Source organism: Hippopotamus amphibius, chromosome 14, assembly GCF_030028045.1.
Source record: "Hippopotamus amphibius kiboko isolate mHipAmp2 chromosome 14, mHipAmp2.hap2, whole genome shotgun sequence".
Lineage (NCBI taxonomy): Eukaryota > Metazoa > Chordata > Mammalia > Artiodactyla > Hippopotamidae > Hippopotamus > Hippopotamus amphibius.
The window spans coordinates 36,169,346-36,182,155 of record NC_080199.1 but is presented as its reverse complement, the minus strand read 5'-3'; the positions used below and the strand labels follow the sequence as shown (position 1 = coordinate 36,182,155).

The following is a 12,810-nucleotide window of genomic DNA, read 5'->3' as shown; positions in this document are numbered from 1 at the left end:
TGTCAGTGGCTTAAATGATGCATGTTTATTTCTCTCCCTTGTAAAAGAGTTTTGAGGGAGGCAGTCTAGAGCTGATATAAAGGCTCCACAGTATCATTAATGTTTCAGGATCTTCTAGCTTTTCTCTTCACCTGCCTAGAATGAGACCATTGACCACGTGGTTGAAGATGGCTGCTGGAATTCCAGACATCACATCCACTTTCCATACACAAAGATATAGGAAGAGGGAGAAGAAGGGTGTCCTCTTTCTCTTTGTTTGAGATTTTCTGAGCATTCTATACTGCATTATATATCTTATACTACCTTATAATTGAACCATCAAGAGCTTCAAGAGAGGCTGCGAAATATAGTCTTTTAGTTGGGTAGATATATTCAGCTATTTATCAAGATTCTGTTACTAAGTGAGGGAAGGTGGATATTCGGGTAGGAAACTAATAGATTCTGTCACAGATAAATGTTTAAATAATTATAAATCAAGGTAAATGGTTTTATTTGTCTTAGAAGAGCTTCAGTTAAATTTCGGTGGGAATTCAGGTGGGAAGAGGTAGCCTCTAGCTGGATGGACCAAGGAAGGCTTTTGAAGGGAGGTAGCATGTGAACTCATTTTTTGAGTAAGAGGGAAGTGGGACATTCAAGCTAGAGAGCCTGAGGAATAAGAGAGAAATCTCGTGCCATAGGTGCCTCCCTGATCTAACCCTAGTCCCAGCCCTGGACTAGAATAGAAAGTACATTAAGGAGACAGGCAGCAAGCAAAGGTGGGATGTCGGCTTTACCAAATTCAAGTAGAGACACAGAAGGGCGCTCCCACACTGGTCAAGAAGAAAGCCTAGCATCGCAGGCCAGTTCCACATGACAGTCTAGCAATCCTTCAACCAAAGCAAGAATTTTGCTGTTAACTAGCAGAGTAATTTCCTGTAGACCATCCACCAAAGACAAACAACATTCACTTTGCCATGGATATTCTGAGATTCTGAGTAGTGTTTTACGCATGTTATGGTTAGACCTATATCAGATCTTGAGTGAGGAAACATTCAGGATATCTGCTGAGATGTTAACGTAGCTGACACCCGCCGTAAAGCCGCACACGGGGAGGATGGGCTGTGGAGGGAATGGGACAGCGTTCTCCCTGTGTGCGCGGCAGAGCACATGAGTGCTCACAGGAGTCAGCAGGAGGGAGCACTTCCTGGTTTGCGGTGTAACGTTGGCGGGAGGATGCAGGGGGCGTGTCATGTCCTCAGTTACTCTAGTCTGAGAGTAGCTTGGTCACCTGCACTGAGGATGAAGATAAATGGTTACAAAAGCCTTTAATAAAAAAGGTAAGCTGGGAAATGCAAGAAGTTGGTTATACTGTGTGGTTACAATATCATGAAAGCACTAAATGTCATGTCACCTCTTTCCTAACGTCTGCAATTAAGAAACTGGAGTTCTAGGTTTATAATTTCTATAACCACATGTTTTAGGTTCTGAGTGTCCTTCCAGTCATAGTTAAAGACACTGGAAACTCCATTAATTAGTTGGTCTGCCTGCAGCTCTCTGGTAGACGGGATGGGGAGTTGGTTATAGAAAACAAATGAAAAGTAATGGATGCAATTTATTGAGGTACTTTCTAGATGCCAACCTCTTGCCACTCATTATCTCATAAAACTCTTTGTTCTTACCTCTAATTATAGATAGAAGAAATGGAGGTTTATAGAGATATTAAATTTCATGTTCAGTGGTCATCTTGCTTATGTTGGAGAATGTTCTCAGATGGTAACCCACTTCCTCTTGAGAAGAACATCTTTGGGCAACTTCAAGTATAGGAAAGTTGTTTTTTATGTTTGATCCAAAAGTTAATTCCTTATAACTTCTGCCTACTGATTCTGATTCTATCCCTAAATATGCAAAAATAGCTATCGTGTTTGCATGTTTATCTTGTCTCTTGATGAAAAACTCAAATTCCTCACGTGCTCTAATTTCATACTTCTTCCTTACTGGGCTTGCTGCTCTTTGAATATGTTCCAGTCTGTCTATAAGCTTTAAAGAAGTGAACACAGTAATCCACAGTGGGTTTCTAAATGCATATTCAAAAGGGGACTGTCACCTCTCTCATTCTAGATCTCACGCTTCTATTAATGGAACATAGAATTTCATTATATTTTATAGGGTGTCAGGGAGGGGGCATCAATATTTTATAGTTGATTTCCATTGAAGATACTGATGACAAATCTGTAATTCTTTTTCTTTTTTAACATTTGCTTTGCTACACTTTGTTACATCCATGCTCTATTTCTGTGGTTGGTTTTTTTGGATGCACGCATGGATCTTACACATATTTGTCACAATTAAATAACATTTTATGAAATTCAACATGTTGCTTCAGGCACTGAAAATCTTCTTGAAGATTGATCTTGCCATCCACTGTACTATTACCTCTAGCTTCCTTTCATCAGATAATTTGGGAGGCTGCCCTCTATATCTTCTAAGTAAGTACAACTAGTAAGATGGGGCAGAGATTTGACCAGTATTTGGCACGTCCCTTCCAGGTGACATTGATCCATCACAAGGAGACCAGTCCCTAGTACCTGTCAGTTGGCAGTCTGTCCTTCTTGTGCTCCTTTTGGCATTCAGATCCTTGTTTATAATGTTTTCCCTTCAGCAATGGCCTAAAGTCTTTCATCACTTAATGTTTCAAGGTCTGCACACTTTCAAGGTCTAACTCAAGGCGCACACCTTACATGAAGTTTGCTCTGACCAACTGTGATTCTCCCATCTCAGAATTCCCTTTGCACAGACTCTTTTTATTTTTATTATTTGTTGTTGAAGTATAGCTGATTTACAACATTATACTAGTTTCAGGTGTGCAGTATAGTAATTCAGCACTTTTGCAAATCATACTCTATTAGGTTGTTATAAGATAATGGCTACAATTCCCTGTGCTATACAGTGTATCCTTGCTGCTTATCTATTTCATACATAGTAGTTCGTACCTGTTAATCCCATACCCCTACTTTGTCCCTCCCCCTTCCTTCTTTTGCATAGACTCTCAATTCTCAACCCACAATGATTTTCTGTGAATGTAAACTGCATCTTTACCTCCAGTCTCATGAAGGCAAGAATATTTATTTATTAGCCTGTAGCATCTGGTTACTATGATGCCAGGCCAAGAGTGGTGCTCCATTGTTACTTGCTTTTGATTGATTAGGCTGGCAGTTCTCAATGGTAGATGATTTTTTTAAAAAATTTATTTATTTTTATTTTTGGCTGCATTGGGTCTTTTTTTTAAAATAAATTTATTTATTTATTTATTTATTTTATTGGCTGTGTTGGGTCTTTTTTTTTTTGCTGTGCTTGGGCTTTCTTTAGTTGCAGTGAGTGGGGGCTACACTTTGTTGTGGTGCGCGGGCTCCTCTTTGCCGTGGCTTCTTGTTGCGGAGCACGGGCTCTAGGCACATGGACTTCAGTGGTTGTGGGCTCAACAGTTGTGGCTCATGGGCTCTAAAGCACAGGCTCAATAGTTGTGGCGCATGGGCTTAGTTGCTCTTCAGCATGTGGGATCTTCCTAGAGCAGGGATCGAACCCGTGTCCCCTGCATTGGCAGGTGGATTCTTAACCACTGTGCCACCTAGGAAGCCCTGCATTGGGCCTTTGTTGCTGTGTGTGGGCTTTCTCTACATGTGGCTCATGGGCTCTAGAGCACAGGCTCAGTAGCACTCCGCAGCATGTGGGATCTTCGCAGACGAGGGATTGAACGCATGTTCCCTGCATTGGCAGGTGGGTTCTTAACCACTGCGTCACCTGGGAAGTCCTGGCAGTTGATTTTTGTCTGCCTCCTCTTCCCTCCGCAGAGCATGTTCGGGAATGTCTGGAGACATTTTCGGTTGTCCCAACTGGAGAAGGTGCTACAGCATCTAGCGGGTGGAGCCAGGGGTGCTGCTAAACACCCTAAAATGCACTGGACAGCCCCCCACATCCTAGGGTTATCTAAAATGTCAGTAGTGCTGTTAATTAGACAGTTCAGGTGTGTTTTGATTGACTTTTTAAAGGGCTGCTCCATCTGCCTGTTAATAAGTACATTTTGGAGGCAGTTAACATGTTTGGTGACCCTTCCTAGAAAGGATGCCGTGTCTATGCAGTCGTGTCTGGAGTTCAGGCAGTTAGTCCTGGATAAATTACTGAAAACGTGATTGTGGGGGAGTTAGCAGGTATCACTACAGACGTAATGAAGCTGATTCCACAGCTACACCTAAAAATTAGTTTTATTAGTTTCTGGCCATGCTCTGTTTAAATATCTAGGTTTTTGCCTCCTCAGTTTGTGTGTTAGAATGAGATAATAATAGCCTTCCTCCAGCTGTTTTATGAGGATATTTTGGAGAAAAATGAGATAATGTAGATGAAGAGTTGTGAATTCTCTGCTGGAGAAATTACTGTTTTTTTTAAAATAAATTTATTTATTTATTTTATTTAATTGGCTGTGTTGGGTCTTTGTTGTTGTACACAGGCTTTCTCTAGTTGCGGCGAGCGGGGGCTACTCATCATTGTGATGCATAGGCTTCTCACTGCAGTGGCCTTTCTTGTTGGCCTTTCTTGTTGCAGAGCACGGGCTCTAGGCACGTGAGCTTCAGTAGTAGCGGCACATGGGCTCCATAGTTGTGGCTCATGGGCTCTAGAGCACAGGCTCAGTAGTTGTGGCACACAGGCTTAGTTGCTCCATGGCATGTGGCATCTTCCTGGGCCAGGGCTCGAACCCATGTCCCCTGCATTGGCAGGCAGATTCTTACCCACTGTGCCACCTAGGAAGTCTGAGAAATTACTATTAAAACATTATAATGATAATTAGTGGTGGCAATCTGGGGTAAGGAAGAACAAAGTAGTTTATATACAGTGTGTTATCCTCCAAAGAAAAGAGATAATTAAGGCAAAAGTTGTTCTGGTTCTACCTCTTATATCTGTGGCCAGGGCTGATGCCCTAAACTAGAAATATGCCTTCCAATTGTGAGCTGGGGAGACCTTACTGGGTACTCTCTCTCCAACCCTCGGAATGTGGCCAGGGCAGAAATAGCGGGTGAGGAACAGTAAAATGTCTGCCAGTCTTCATGTGCAGAGTGCTTTTATTATTTCTAAAAACTGAAACATTGCTGGATGAAGAAAGTCATCTCTTGATGAAATCGGCTCATTTCCATGTTCTCTTACGTAGCTCAGGGGATCTTTCTTTTTTGCTTTTTTTGTTTATTGATTGGAGTATACTTGATTTACACTGCTGTGTCAGTTTCAGGTGTACAGCAAAGTACACCTGAAATATATATATATATATATATATATATATATATATATATATATAGTGGAATCATATATATTCAAGAATATACATATATATTCTTTTCCATTTTCAGATATTTTCCCATTATAGATTGTTACAAGATAGTGAATATAGTTCCCTGTGCTATACAGTAGATCCTTGTTGCTTATCTCTTTTATATATAGTAGTGTGTATCTGTTAATTCCAAACTCCTAATTTATCCCTTCTCCACTCTTCCCCTTTTGGTAACCATAACTTTGTTCTCTGTGTCTGTGTCTGTTTCTTTTTTTTTTAAGACGTAAGTGACATCATAGAATATTTGTCTTTCTCTGTCTGACTTACTTCACTTAGTTTGATAATCTCTAGGTCCATCCATGTTGCTGCAAAAGCCCGGGGGATCTCTCAGCACTTGTAAGGAGTTAAAGGACTTCTGAGTGCTGACAGTATGGCTGCGCCCAAGCATGTGTCCCTTAGACACGCAGTCTCTAGCCTCCACGACGCCTGCCTGCCTCACCTAGTGTTTGTCTGTGCCTCAGCGACTGCTGTGTGGTTGGCATCCACCCCCATGCTGGCGTGCCAAAGGGGTGAATGAACAATGGCATACTCTGGCACCGCCGAGTGTTTTAATAACTGTGGAAGATGAGGAATTTACAGATGCATGAGTCAAGCTCCCACTTCAAAGGTCCTCACCCGAAATCCTCTTGAAATTAGCAGCAATACGACGGAACACAATGCAACCTTTTGCATGGCTGCCCAACGTTACTATAAATCTGTGTGTGCAGCGTTTGGGAAAGTTACATTACTGGGAAACTGGGGCACTGCTTTCATCTGGGATTTATGTGTCGTGTTCAGGAGGTAGGTCCTGCCTGGGAAATAGGAGGTATGTCATGGGAAGCAATTTGCCATTCACGGGCAGCCGAGACTTAAAACGGGCCCGGGTTATCTGACCAGTTACAACCCTGCATAGTTAGGTCTTCCAGGGTCTGAACTGCCTGTACTCTGAATGAAGCACATCCTCTCGGCCCTGGGACTGGTCTGAGACTCCACCCAAAACGATGGAGAATTAAGTCCTCTGCATCCCACTCTGTCCGTGCGCCCTGCTTCCTCGCCACTTCTCAGCAGAGACCCGAACACTTATGATGTGTTCGGTGGACGCCATCTCTCCTGCAGTGGCTGCCTACTCAGGTCTGTCCTCCTCAGCCAGGCCTGGGCTCCAGACCTACTTTGTCCTCTCATGAATAATTGCTACCACTCGTCCAATGCTCAAGTGCTCAGGAAACCTCATCTCACCCTGTGAGGCAGATATTTTTCAACTCTACTTTATACATAAGGGAACAGCCTCAAATAAGCATGAATAACTTGCCTAAAGTCACACACCTAGAAGCAGACATTCTAACCCAGGTCTGAAGCCCGGGCTTGTACACTGGAGGGTGTTCTTCTTGCTCTTCACTTTGGAACTTAACTGTGAAATTCCCCATTCCTTCAGATTAGCAGCAACACAGCTATTTACCTCTAACACGTTTTCATGGTGTTTATATCTCAGCAGGGTCTTCTTGGATACAAGGCCCTATTGTTACGGTTAGATTTTCCCACACCTTGACAAGCGTTGAGGGGAGGGCGGAGCCTTTCAACTGTCTACCAGAGGGGCAGGCCTGCGGTTGGTGGGCTGGATTCGTCCAGTCCATGCTAGGCTCATGTAGCTGTTATTAGTGGACAAAAATCCTGGATAGTGCTCTTCTGGGCACTGTTGATGTTGGCCTTCCTGACTCCCATGTGTTCCCTTTAATTTCAAGGCTGACCATCCCTTCATCCCATTTTTCCTTCTGATATGCTGAGACCTTCAATTCAGGTTGATGTCAAGCGTCTTCTAGATATTTCCTTGGTTAGGTGTCTCCCAGAGGCAGACGAAAACTGTGAAATAATAACTACTGGCATTAGCCACGAGACCCTGTGCTGTATTATTTTTATCATCTCATCCACCGGAAAACATTTGAGGAATGGATTATAGTTTTGGTTTTTTTTGACAGCCCAATATTTATTACGAGCATGAATGTTAATATCTTAATCAATCAAGTTATTAGCCAATTGAATTCACAATATATAAACAGATCATATATTATGATCAAGTGGGGTATATATCCAGTATACAAGTTTGGCTTAAAGCTTTATATTTTTCAGTTATATGTACATATATATAAATATATATTCTTTTTTATGTTCTCGTCCATTATAGGTTATTACAAGATATTGAATATAATTCCCTGTGATATACAGTAGGTCCTTGTTGGTTATCTATTTTATTTATAGTAGCGTGTATATTTTAAGAGAAATGTGTCATAGTTTTAATCTTGAGAAAATTAATGAGGAAAATGTGATAATTTAAGTGATTTTTCCAAAGACACACTTCTTAGCATATCCAAACTTTAAATGTACAAAGCAACAGAGGTGATGGTAGGAGTTTATTTGAGGCTGATGTGACATACAATTCATTACATTTTTTTTTTTTTTACTAGCTCCAAAATTATAAACTGAATGGTTATGCGTGGTTGACTGTGGTGGAGATTGATGATACTTAGGGATCAAAGAAAAGTCATTCTCCCAGTTCTTGACCTATTCACATTGTTTAAAAAAAAAATCCTTCCTAATTTTCCTTCTTTTTTCTTCTTTCCCAGAGTAAGTGCAGGCCAGGAAACCTTTGGAGTGTGACTTCAGGGCCAGGTTGTGTTTCACTGCCATGTGACACCGTAAGTCTTCAGTTGCTATTGCTGAGTCTCTTCCGGTGACAGAAGGCTCTTCCTGGAAGTCCGGTTCGGGAGAAGGGAGTCCAGATGCAGCTGGCAGTATTCTATCAAGGTGGTGCAACACTTCTTAAAGTTCACTTATTTTTTTGCCTTCCTTTCTGCATATTGAAAGTATTTTAAGGCTATGTATTTCTCCTTCAGTTTTTGCTTTGATAATGATATCTTTGTTCTTCATTCTAAGTATTTGAAAAATTTCCAGTATAATTTCTTTTCCATTCCATGAATTATTTGGGAGTGTGGTTCTGAATTTCAAGTTGCATGGATTTTTAACTTGTTTATTTGTTTTCCTTATTTTTTTAATTGAACAATTCTTTAAATTCTATAGTGCTTTACAACTTTCAAAAGTTTCACACACATGATTTTGTATAATCCCATAATAACCGTTTTTAAGAAAATCCCTTTACCCCATCTCGCCCCTCTCCTCTTCCCTCTCCCCTCTAGTAACCACTAGTTTGTTCTCTATATCTGTGAGTCTGCTTCTTTTTTGTTTTATTCACTAGTTTGTTGCATTTTTTAAATTCCACATATAAGTGACATCATACATTATTTGGCTTTCTTTGTCTGACTTAGCATAATACCCTCCAAGTCCATCCATGTTGCTGCAAATGGCAAAATTTCATTCTTTTTTAATGGCTGAGTAGTATTCCATTGTGTATGTATATATATATGCACATATACATACACATACATATGTGTGTGTGTATATATATATATATATATATATATATATATATATATATACATCACAGCTTCTTTATCCATTCACTTTAACTTGTTTATTTTTGTGTGAGAACCTGGCTTGTATACATCCATTCCCTGAAATATGTCAAAACTGGTTTTATGACATCGTTTTGGTCAATTTTTATAAACGTCTCACGTATGTTTCACAAAAATATTTATTCTCTAATGGTTTGTTGATTTTGTTGTTGAAATCTATCTCTTTAAATTTTTTTCTGCTTGATCTGTCAATAAGTGAGATAGGAATATTGAAAGGTTTTACTATGATATGGATAGATCAGTTTTTGCAGTCTATTAATATTTGTTTTATAAATTTCCAAGTTATTAGATACACACAAATATAGAATTATTATGTGATACTGATTAATATTTTGAAAAATCATTATGTAACAAAGACCTTCTTTATCTTCCATAATGCTTTCTGCTTTAAAGTCTCTTTTGTCTTATGTTAATTTCATGGCCGCCATCGTTGTTGCTGTTGCTATTTGGCTAGTATTTGCCTATATACTTTTTCTTCTTTTTTCCTTTTACCTTTCTATGTGTGTATATCTTATTAACGTGCCTCCTGTGAAGAATACATATCTTTAAAAGAAACAAGCAAACAGTTTGGCAATCTTTGTGTTCTGACTGGATAATTCATTTCATTTATATTTATTGTGATTTTGGATATATTTTGACTTGTTTCTACCATCTTACTTTAACTTACAGTTTGTCTTGTTTGTCACACTCTATTTCTATTCTTTCGTGATAAAGATAACCCTTGAAATTTTTCTTCCTTTTCAGAAGATATGATCTTTACATTTTACTGAGGTGTAATGCACTACTCTGTTCATGAAGTCAAAACATGGTTGTGATTTAACAACAAAAAAATACAGAGAAGCTAATGGCCTGATTCCCAACACTGCCAAAATATGTCAATCATTTGTTTATAACAGTTGTCTAATAATTGAAAGAAATCTTGAACTTTAGCTTTTTTATGGTTTTTGTCTTGCAATATACCTGTTAAGCTGTGAAAACACTGTAACTTTTTCTCACAAACTGATTTAATAAGGATTTCCCTCTCTTTTTATTTTTTTCACCTTTAGCTCTTTCTCCACCATGTCTGGCTATGTCTCTGGCTGCCTGGTTTCTAGAGATTTTGGGCCTCACGCACAAGCCTGCAGCCCTCTCGCTCTTACTTAACCATTATCTGTCCTCTGCCAGCAGCCACACAGTAGCCCACAGCCACTCACAACCCACAGGCTCTAGCGACTAACACAAAGAAGCAATTATACTTTTACATTAGAGATATTTAATAAATAAAGAAAAATAAAGCTCAGAAGTTTGGATGGAGGTGGAGAGTGAGAGAGACAGAAAAAATTTTCAAGTTCATGGATCTTTTCTTAAACAATCCAAGAAACCAACATCACTACTGTTTGTTTTTTTTTGCTACATCTCTCTGTGCTTCTTTATTCCCTGTTTATTGATCTGGTTTTCACATCCCATCCCTTAACCCTAGCCAAAAGAATTGTATGCTGCAGCTTATTCAAGAGGTTATTCTGTTCAGTGATGTTATAAAATAGCTCCAACTTCAATTTTCCAATGCTTAATGAGAAACACTTTTTTTAAAGTCACTGCAAGAACTGAAAATTGAAGTTGTGGATGGGTAGCAGTCATGGGAAAAGAGACTTCTTTTTAGATATTCTTTATAGTATTTAGAGATTAAAAAGATCAGCACCCAAGTTAAAAATGATATCAAATGTCCTTTTAAAATCGATGATCCCATAGTATGATATTGTCCTCAACTGGTAAACTCTAATGCCAGCATTGCACATGATCTGTTCACACTTTTCAACCTGTACTTGGCTCTTCTCAGATGTCAGCTGGTGTGTGCTCAAGAAATGTAAACTGACATTTTATATGCATCTAACTATTATAAGGCAAGAAAATCTGCTGGGGGAAAACCCAATGGGGATGACTACTGGTCTCCCTTATGGTGAATAGTACATGGACTTTGGAATCGTCTCCAATTACTCCATCGGTTTTGCTGGCTTTGGAACTCAAGGCCATAGAAGAGCTTTTATTTATTTATTTTTTTAAATAGTTTTAGGAGATAAGCATCAAAATTAAATATCCAGAGCAGGTGCTTGTCTGCAGATGGGTATACGCATTGGCACAGAGCTCATGAATTTGCAATGTGAGCCAGCTTGGTAACTGTAGGTGGAATTTGGGCATTAGTTCTAGAAAATGTAACCTGCAGTATTTTTTTTTTTTTTTTTGGTTTGTTTTGTTTTGTTTTCCCTCATCCAAACAAAAGCATCCAGGACTGTGTATTTTCTATGTGAATAGTAATAATCCAGAAATGAGCACTGAGAAATGAATTGTTCCACGCGAGGTAAAAGTGTTTACCCCCAAACTGCCTGTTTCAAATGCAGATCTTTGTAAACTATATCACCCAAATTTGCAGCCTTCCTTTGTGGAATGTACTAGATGGAATTTAACCTTATCTAGATGGGTAAGGTGAATGTTAGACATCTCTGTTATTTTTCAGTGTAGGAATACAGGATGCCTGTGGGCTTACTGAGCTACCTGGAGATGTAGGCCCTGAGTTAGTTGCCCTGCAGGCTGTAGTTAATGAGTTTTTCTTATCTGCTGTCCATACTTTTTTTATTTCTGTCTTACACAAAAACTGACATTCCTAACTTTCATTCTTGCCTTATTAGCCATCCTTGACATGTTTTGTTTGAATTGACAGATCGTTGGTCATCATTGAAGCTGGGCAATGTTTACACAATGCTTCCTCTATTTTCTCTACTTGGGCTATGTTTAGCTATTCCCAGGGTGGATTTGGATAGGACAGAGGAGCAATTAACCTTTAGGTGAGGGCTTGTGGCATATTGCACTTCCCAAAGACGGTTGCCAACACTCCCTTCTGCACTGTGATCTTGACCCCCATTGAAAGATGGGGTCTACCTTCTATCCCCTTCCATCTGGCCAGGTTTGTGATGAGCATGGCAGACGTGGCACTTTGTGTCTTCTAAGACCAAGTCATAAAAGGCAATGCAGTTTCCTCCTTGTCACTCGCTTTTGGAGTCATCATGTAAGAGATCTGACTTCCATGCCAAGAGGAAGCCTAAGCCACTTAAAAATGCCACGTGAAGGTGGCGCGGTTGTCAGCTCCAACTGAGGTCCCAGCTGACAAGCCTCAACCTCCAGGCACATAAGTGAAGACATCTCCAGAGGAGTCTAGCCTTCAGCTGCTGAATCCTTCTCCTGAATCCCACCCCTCCTTGAGTCTTCCCAGCTGCGGCCTCAAACATCACGGAGCAGAGTCAAACAGTTTCTGTTGCGTTCCCTCCAAATTCTCAAACTGCAGAATCTGGAGTGGTTTGTTACGTAACAGTAGTAACTGAAACAAAGCCCCAGGAATTCTTCTGTAAGTGAAGACCAAGAGCTTTAGTGCCTAGTCTTTGTGAAGTGCTGTGTGGGTTAGTGGTTAAGAAATTGAGCTCTGGGGTTGGACAGGTCTGGATTCAAATTCTGGCTCTATCAGCTGTTACACCCTAGGCAGGTATAATTATTTCCCTCTTTATATAAAATGGGGACAATACTAGTATCCTGTCATGGGGTTTTATGATGATGAAATATTTAAAATACAGTATTTAGCAAAGTGAATAGCACAGAATAAATACTCTGTAACTTTTCCTCTTTTTTTTTTTCTAATTGGTGTATTGTTGTTTTACAATGTTGTGCTAGTTTCTACTGTACAGCAAAGTGGAGTTCCCTGTGCTATACAGCAGGTTCTCGTTAGTTATCTATTTTATACCTATGAGCGTATATATGTCAGTCCCAAACTCCCAATTCATCCCACCCCACTCCCCTTCCCCCACTTGGTGTCCTACTTTTGTTCTTTACATCTGTGTCTCTATTTCTGCCTTGCAGACTGGTTCATCGGTATCATTTTTCTAGATTCCACATATATGTGTTAATATGTGATATTTGTTTTTCTCTTTC

General features: G+C 39.8%; 1 long non-coding RNA gene across 3 annotated transcripts in view; it reads left to right on the top strand.

The window, feature by feature from the left end:
- Nucleotides 1–12,810, top strand: part of LOC130835799 (uncharacterized) — a 71,693-nt gene that overhangs the window by 46,465 nt on the left and 12,418 nt on the right. For 2 of the 3 annotated variants that reach the window (XR_009049035.1, XR_009049036.1), the window contains exon 4: nt 7,951–9,372. This is a non-coding gene — a long non-coding RNA (uncharacterized LOC130835799). Of the gene's footprint in view, nt 1–7,950; nt 9,373–12,810 lie in introns of those variants that run through there. The other variant, XR_009049037.1, reaches the window with a different exon arrangement.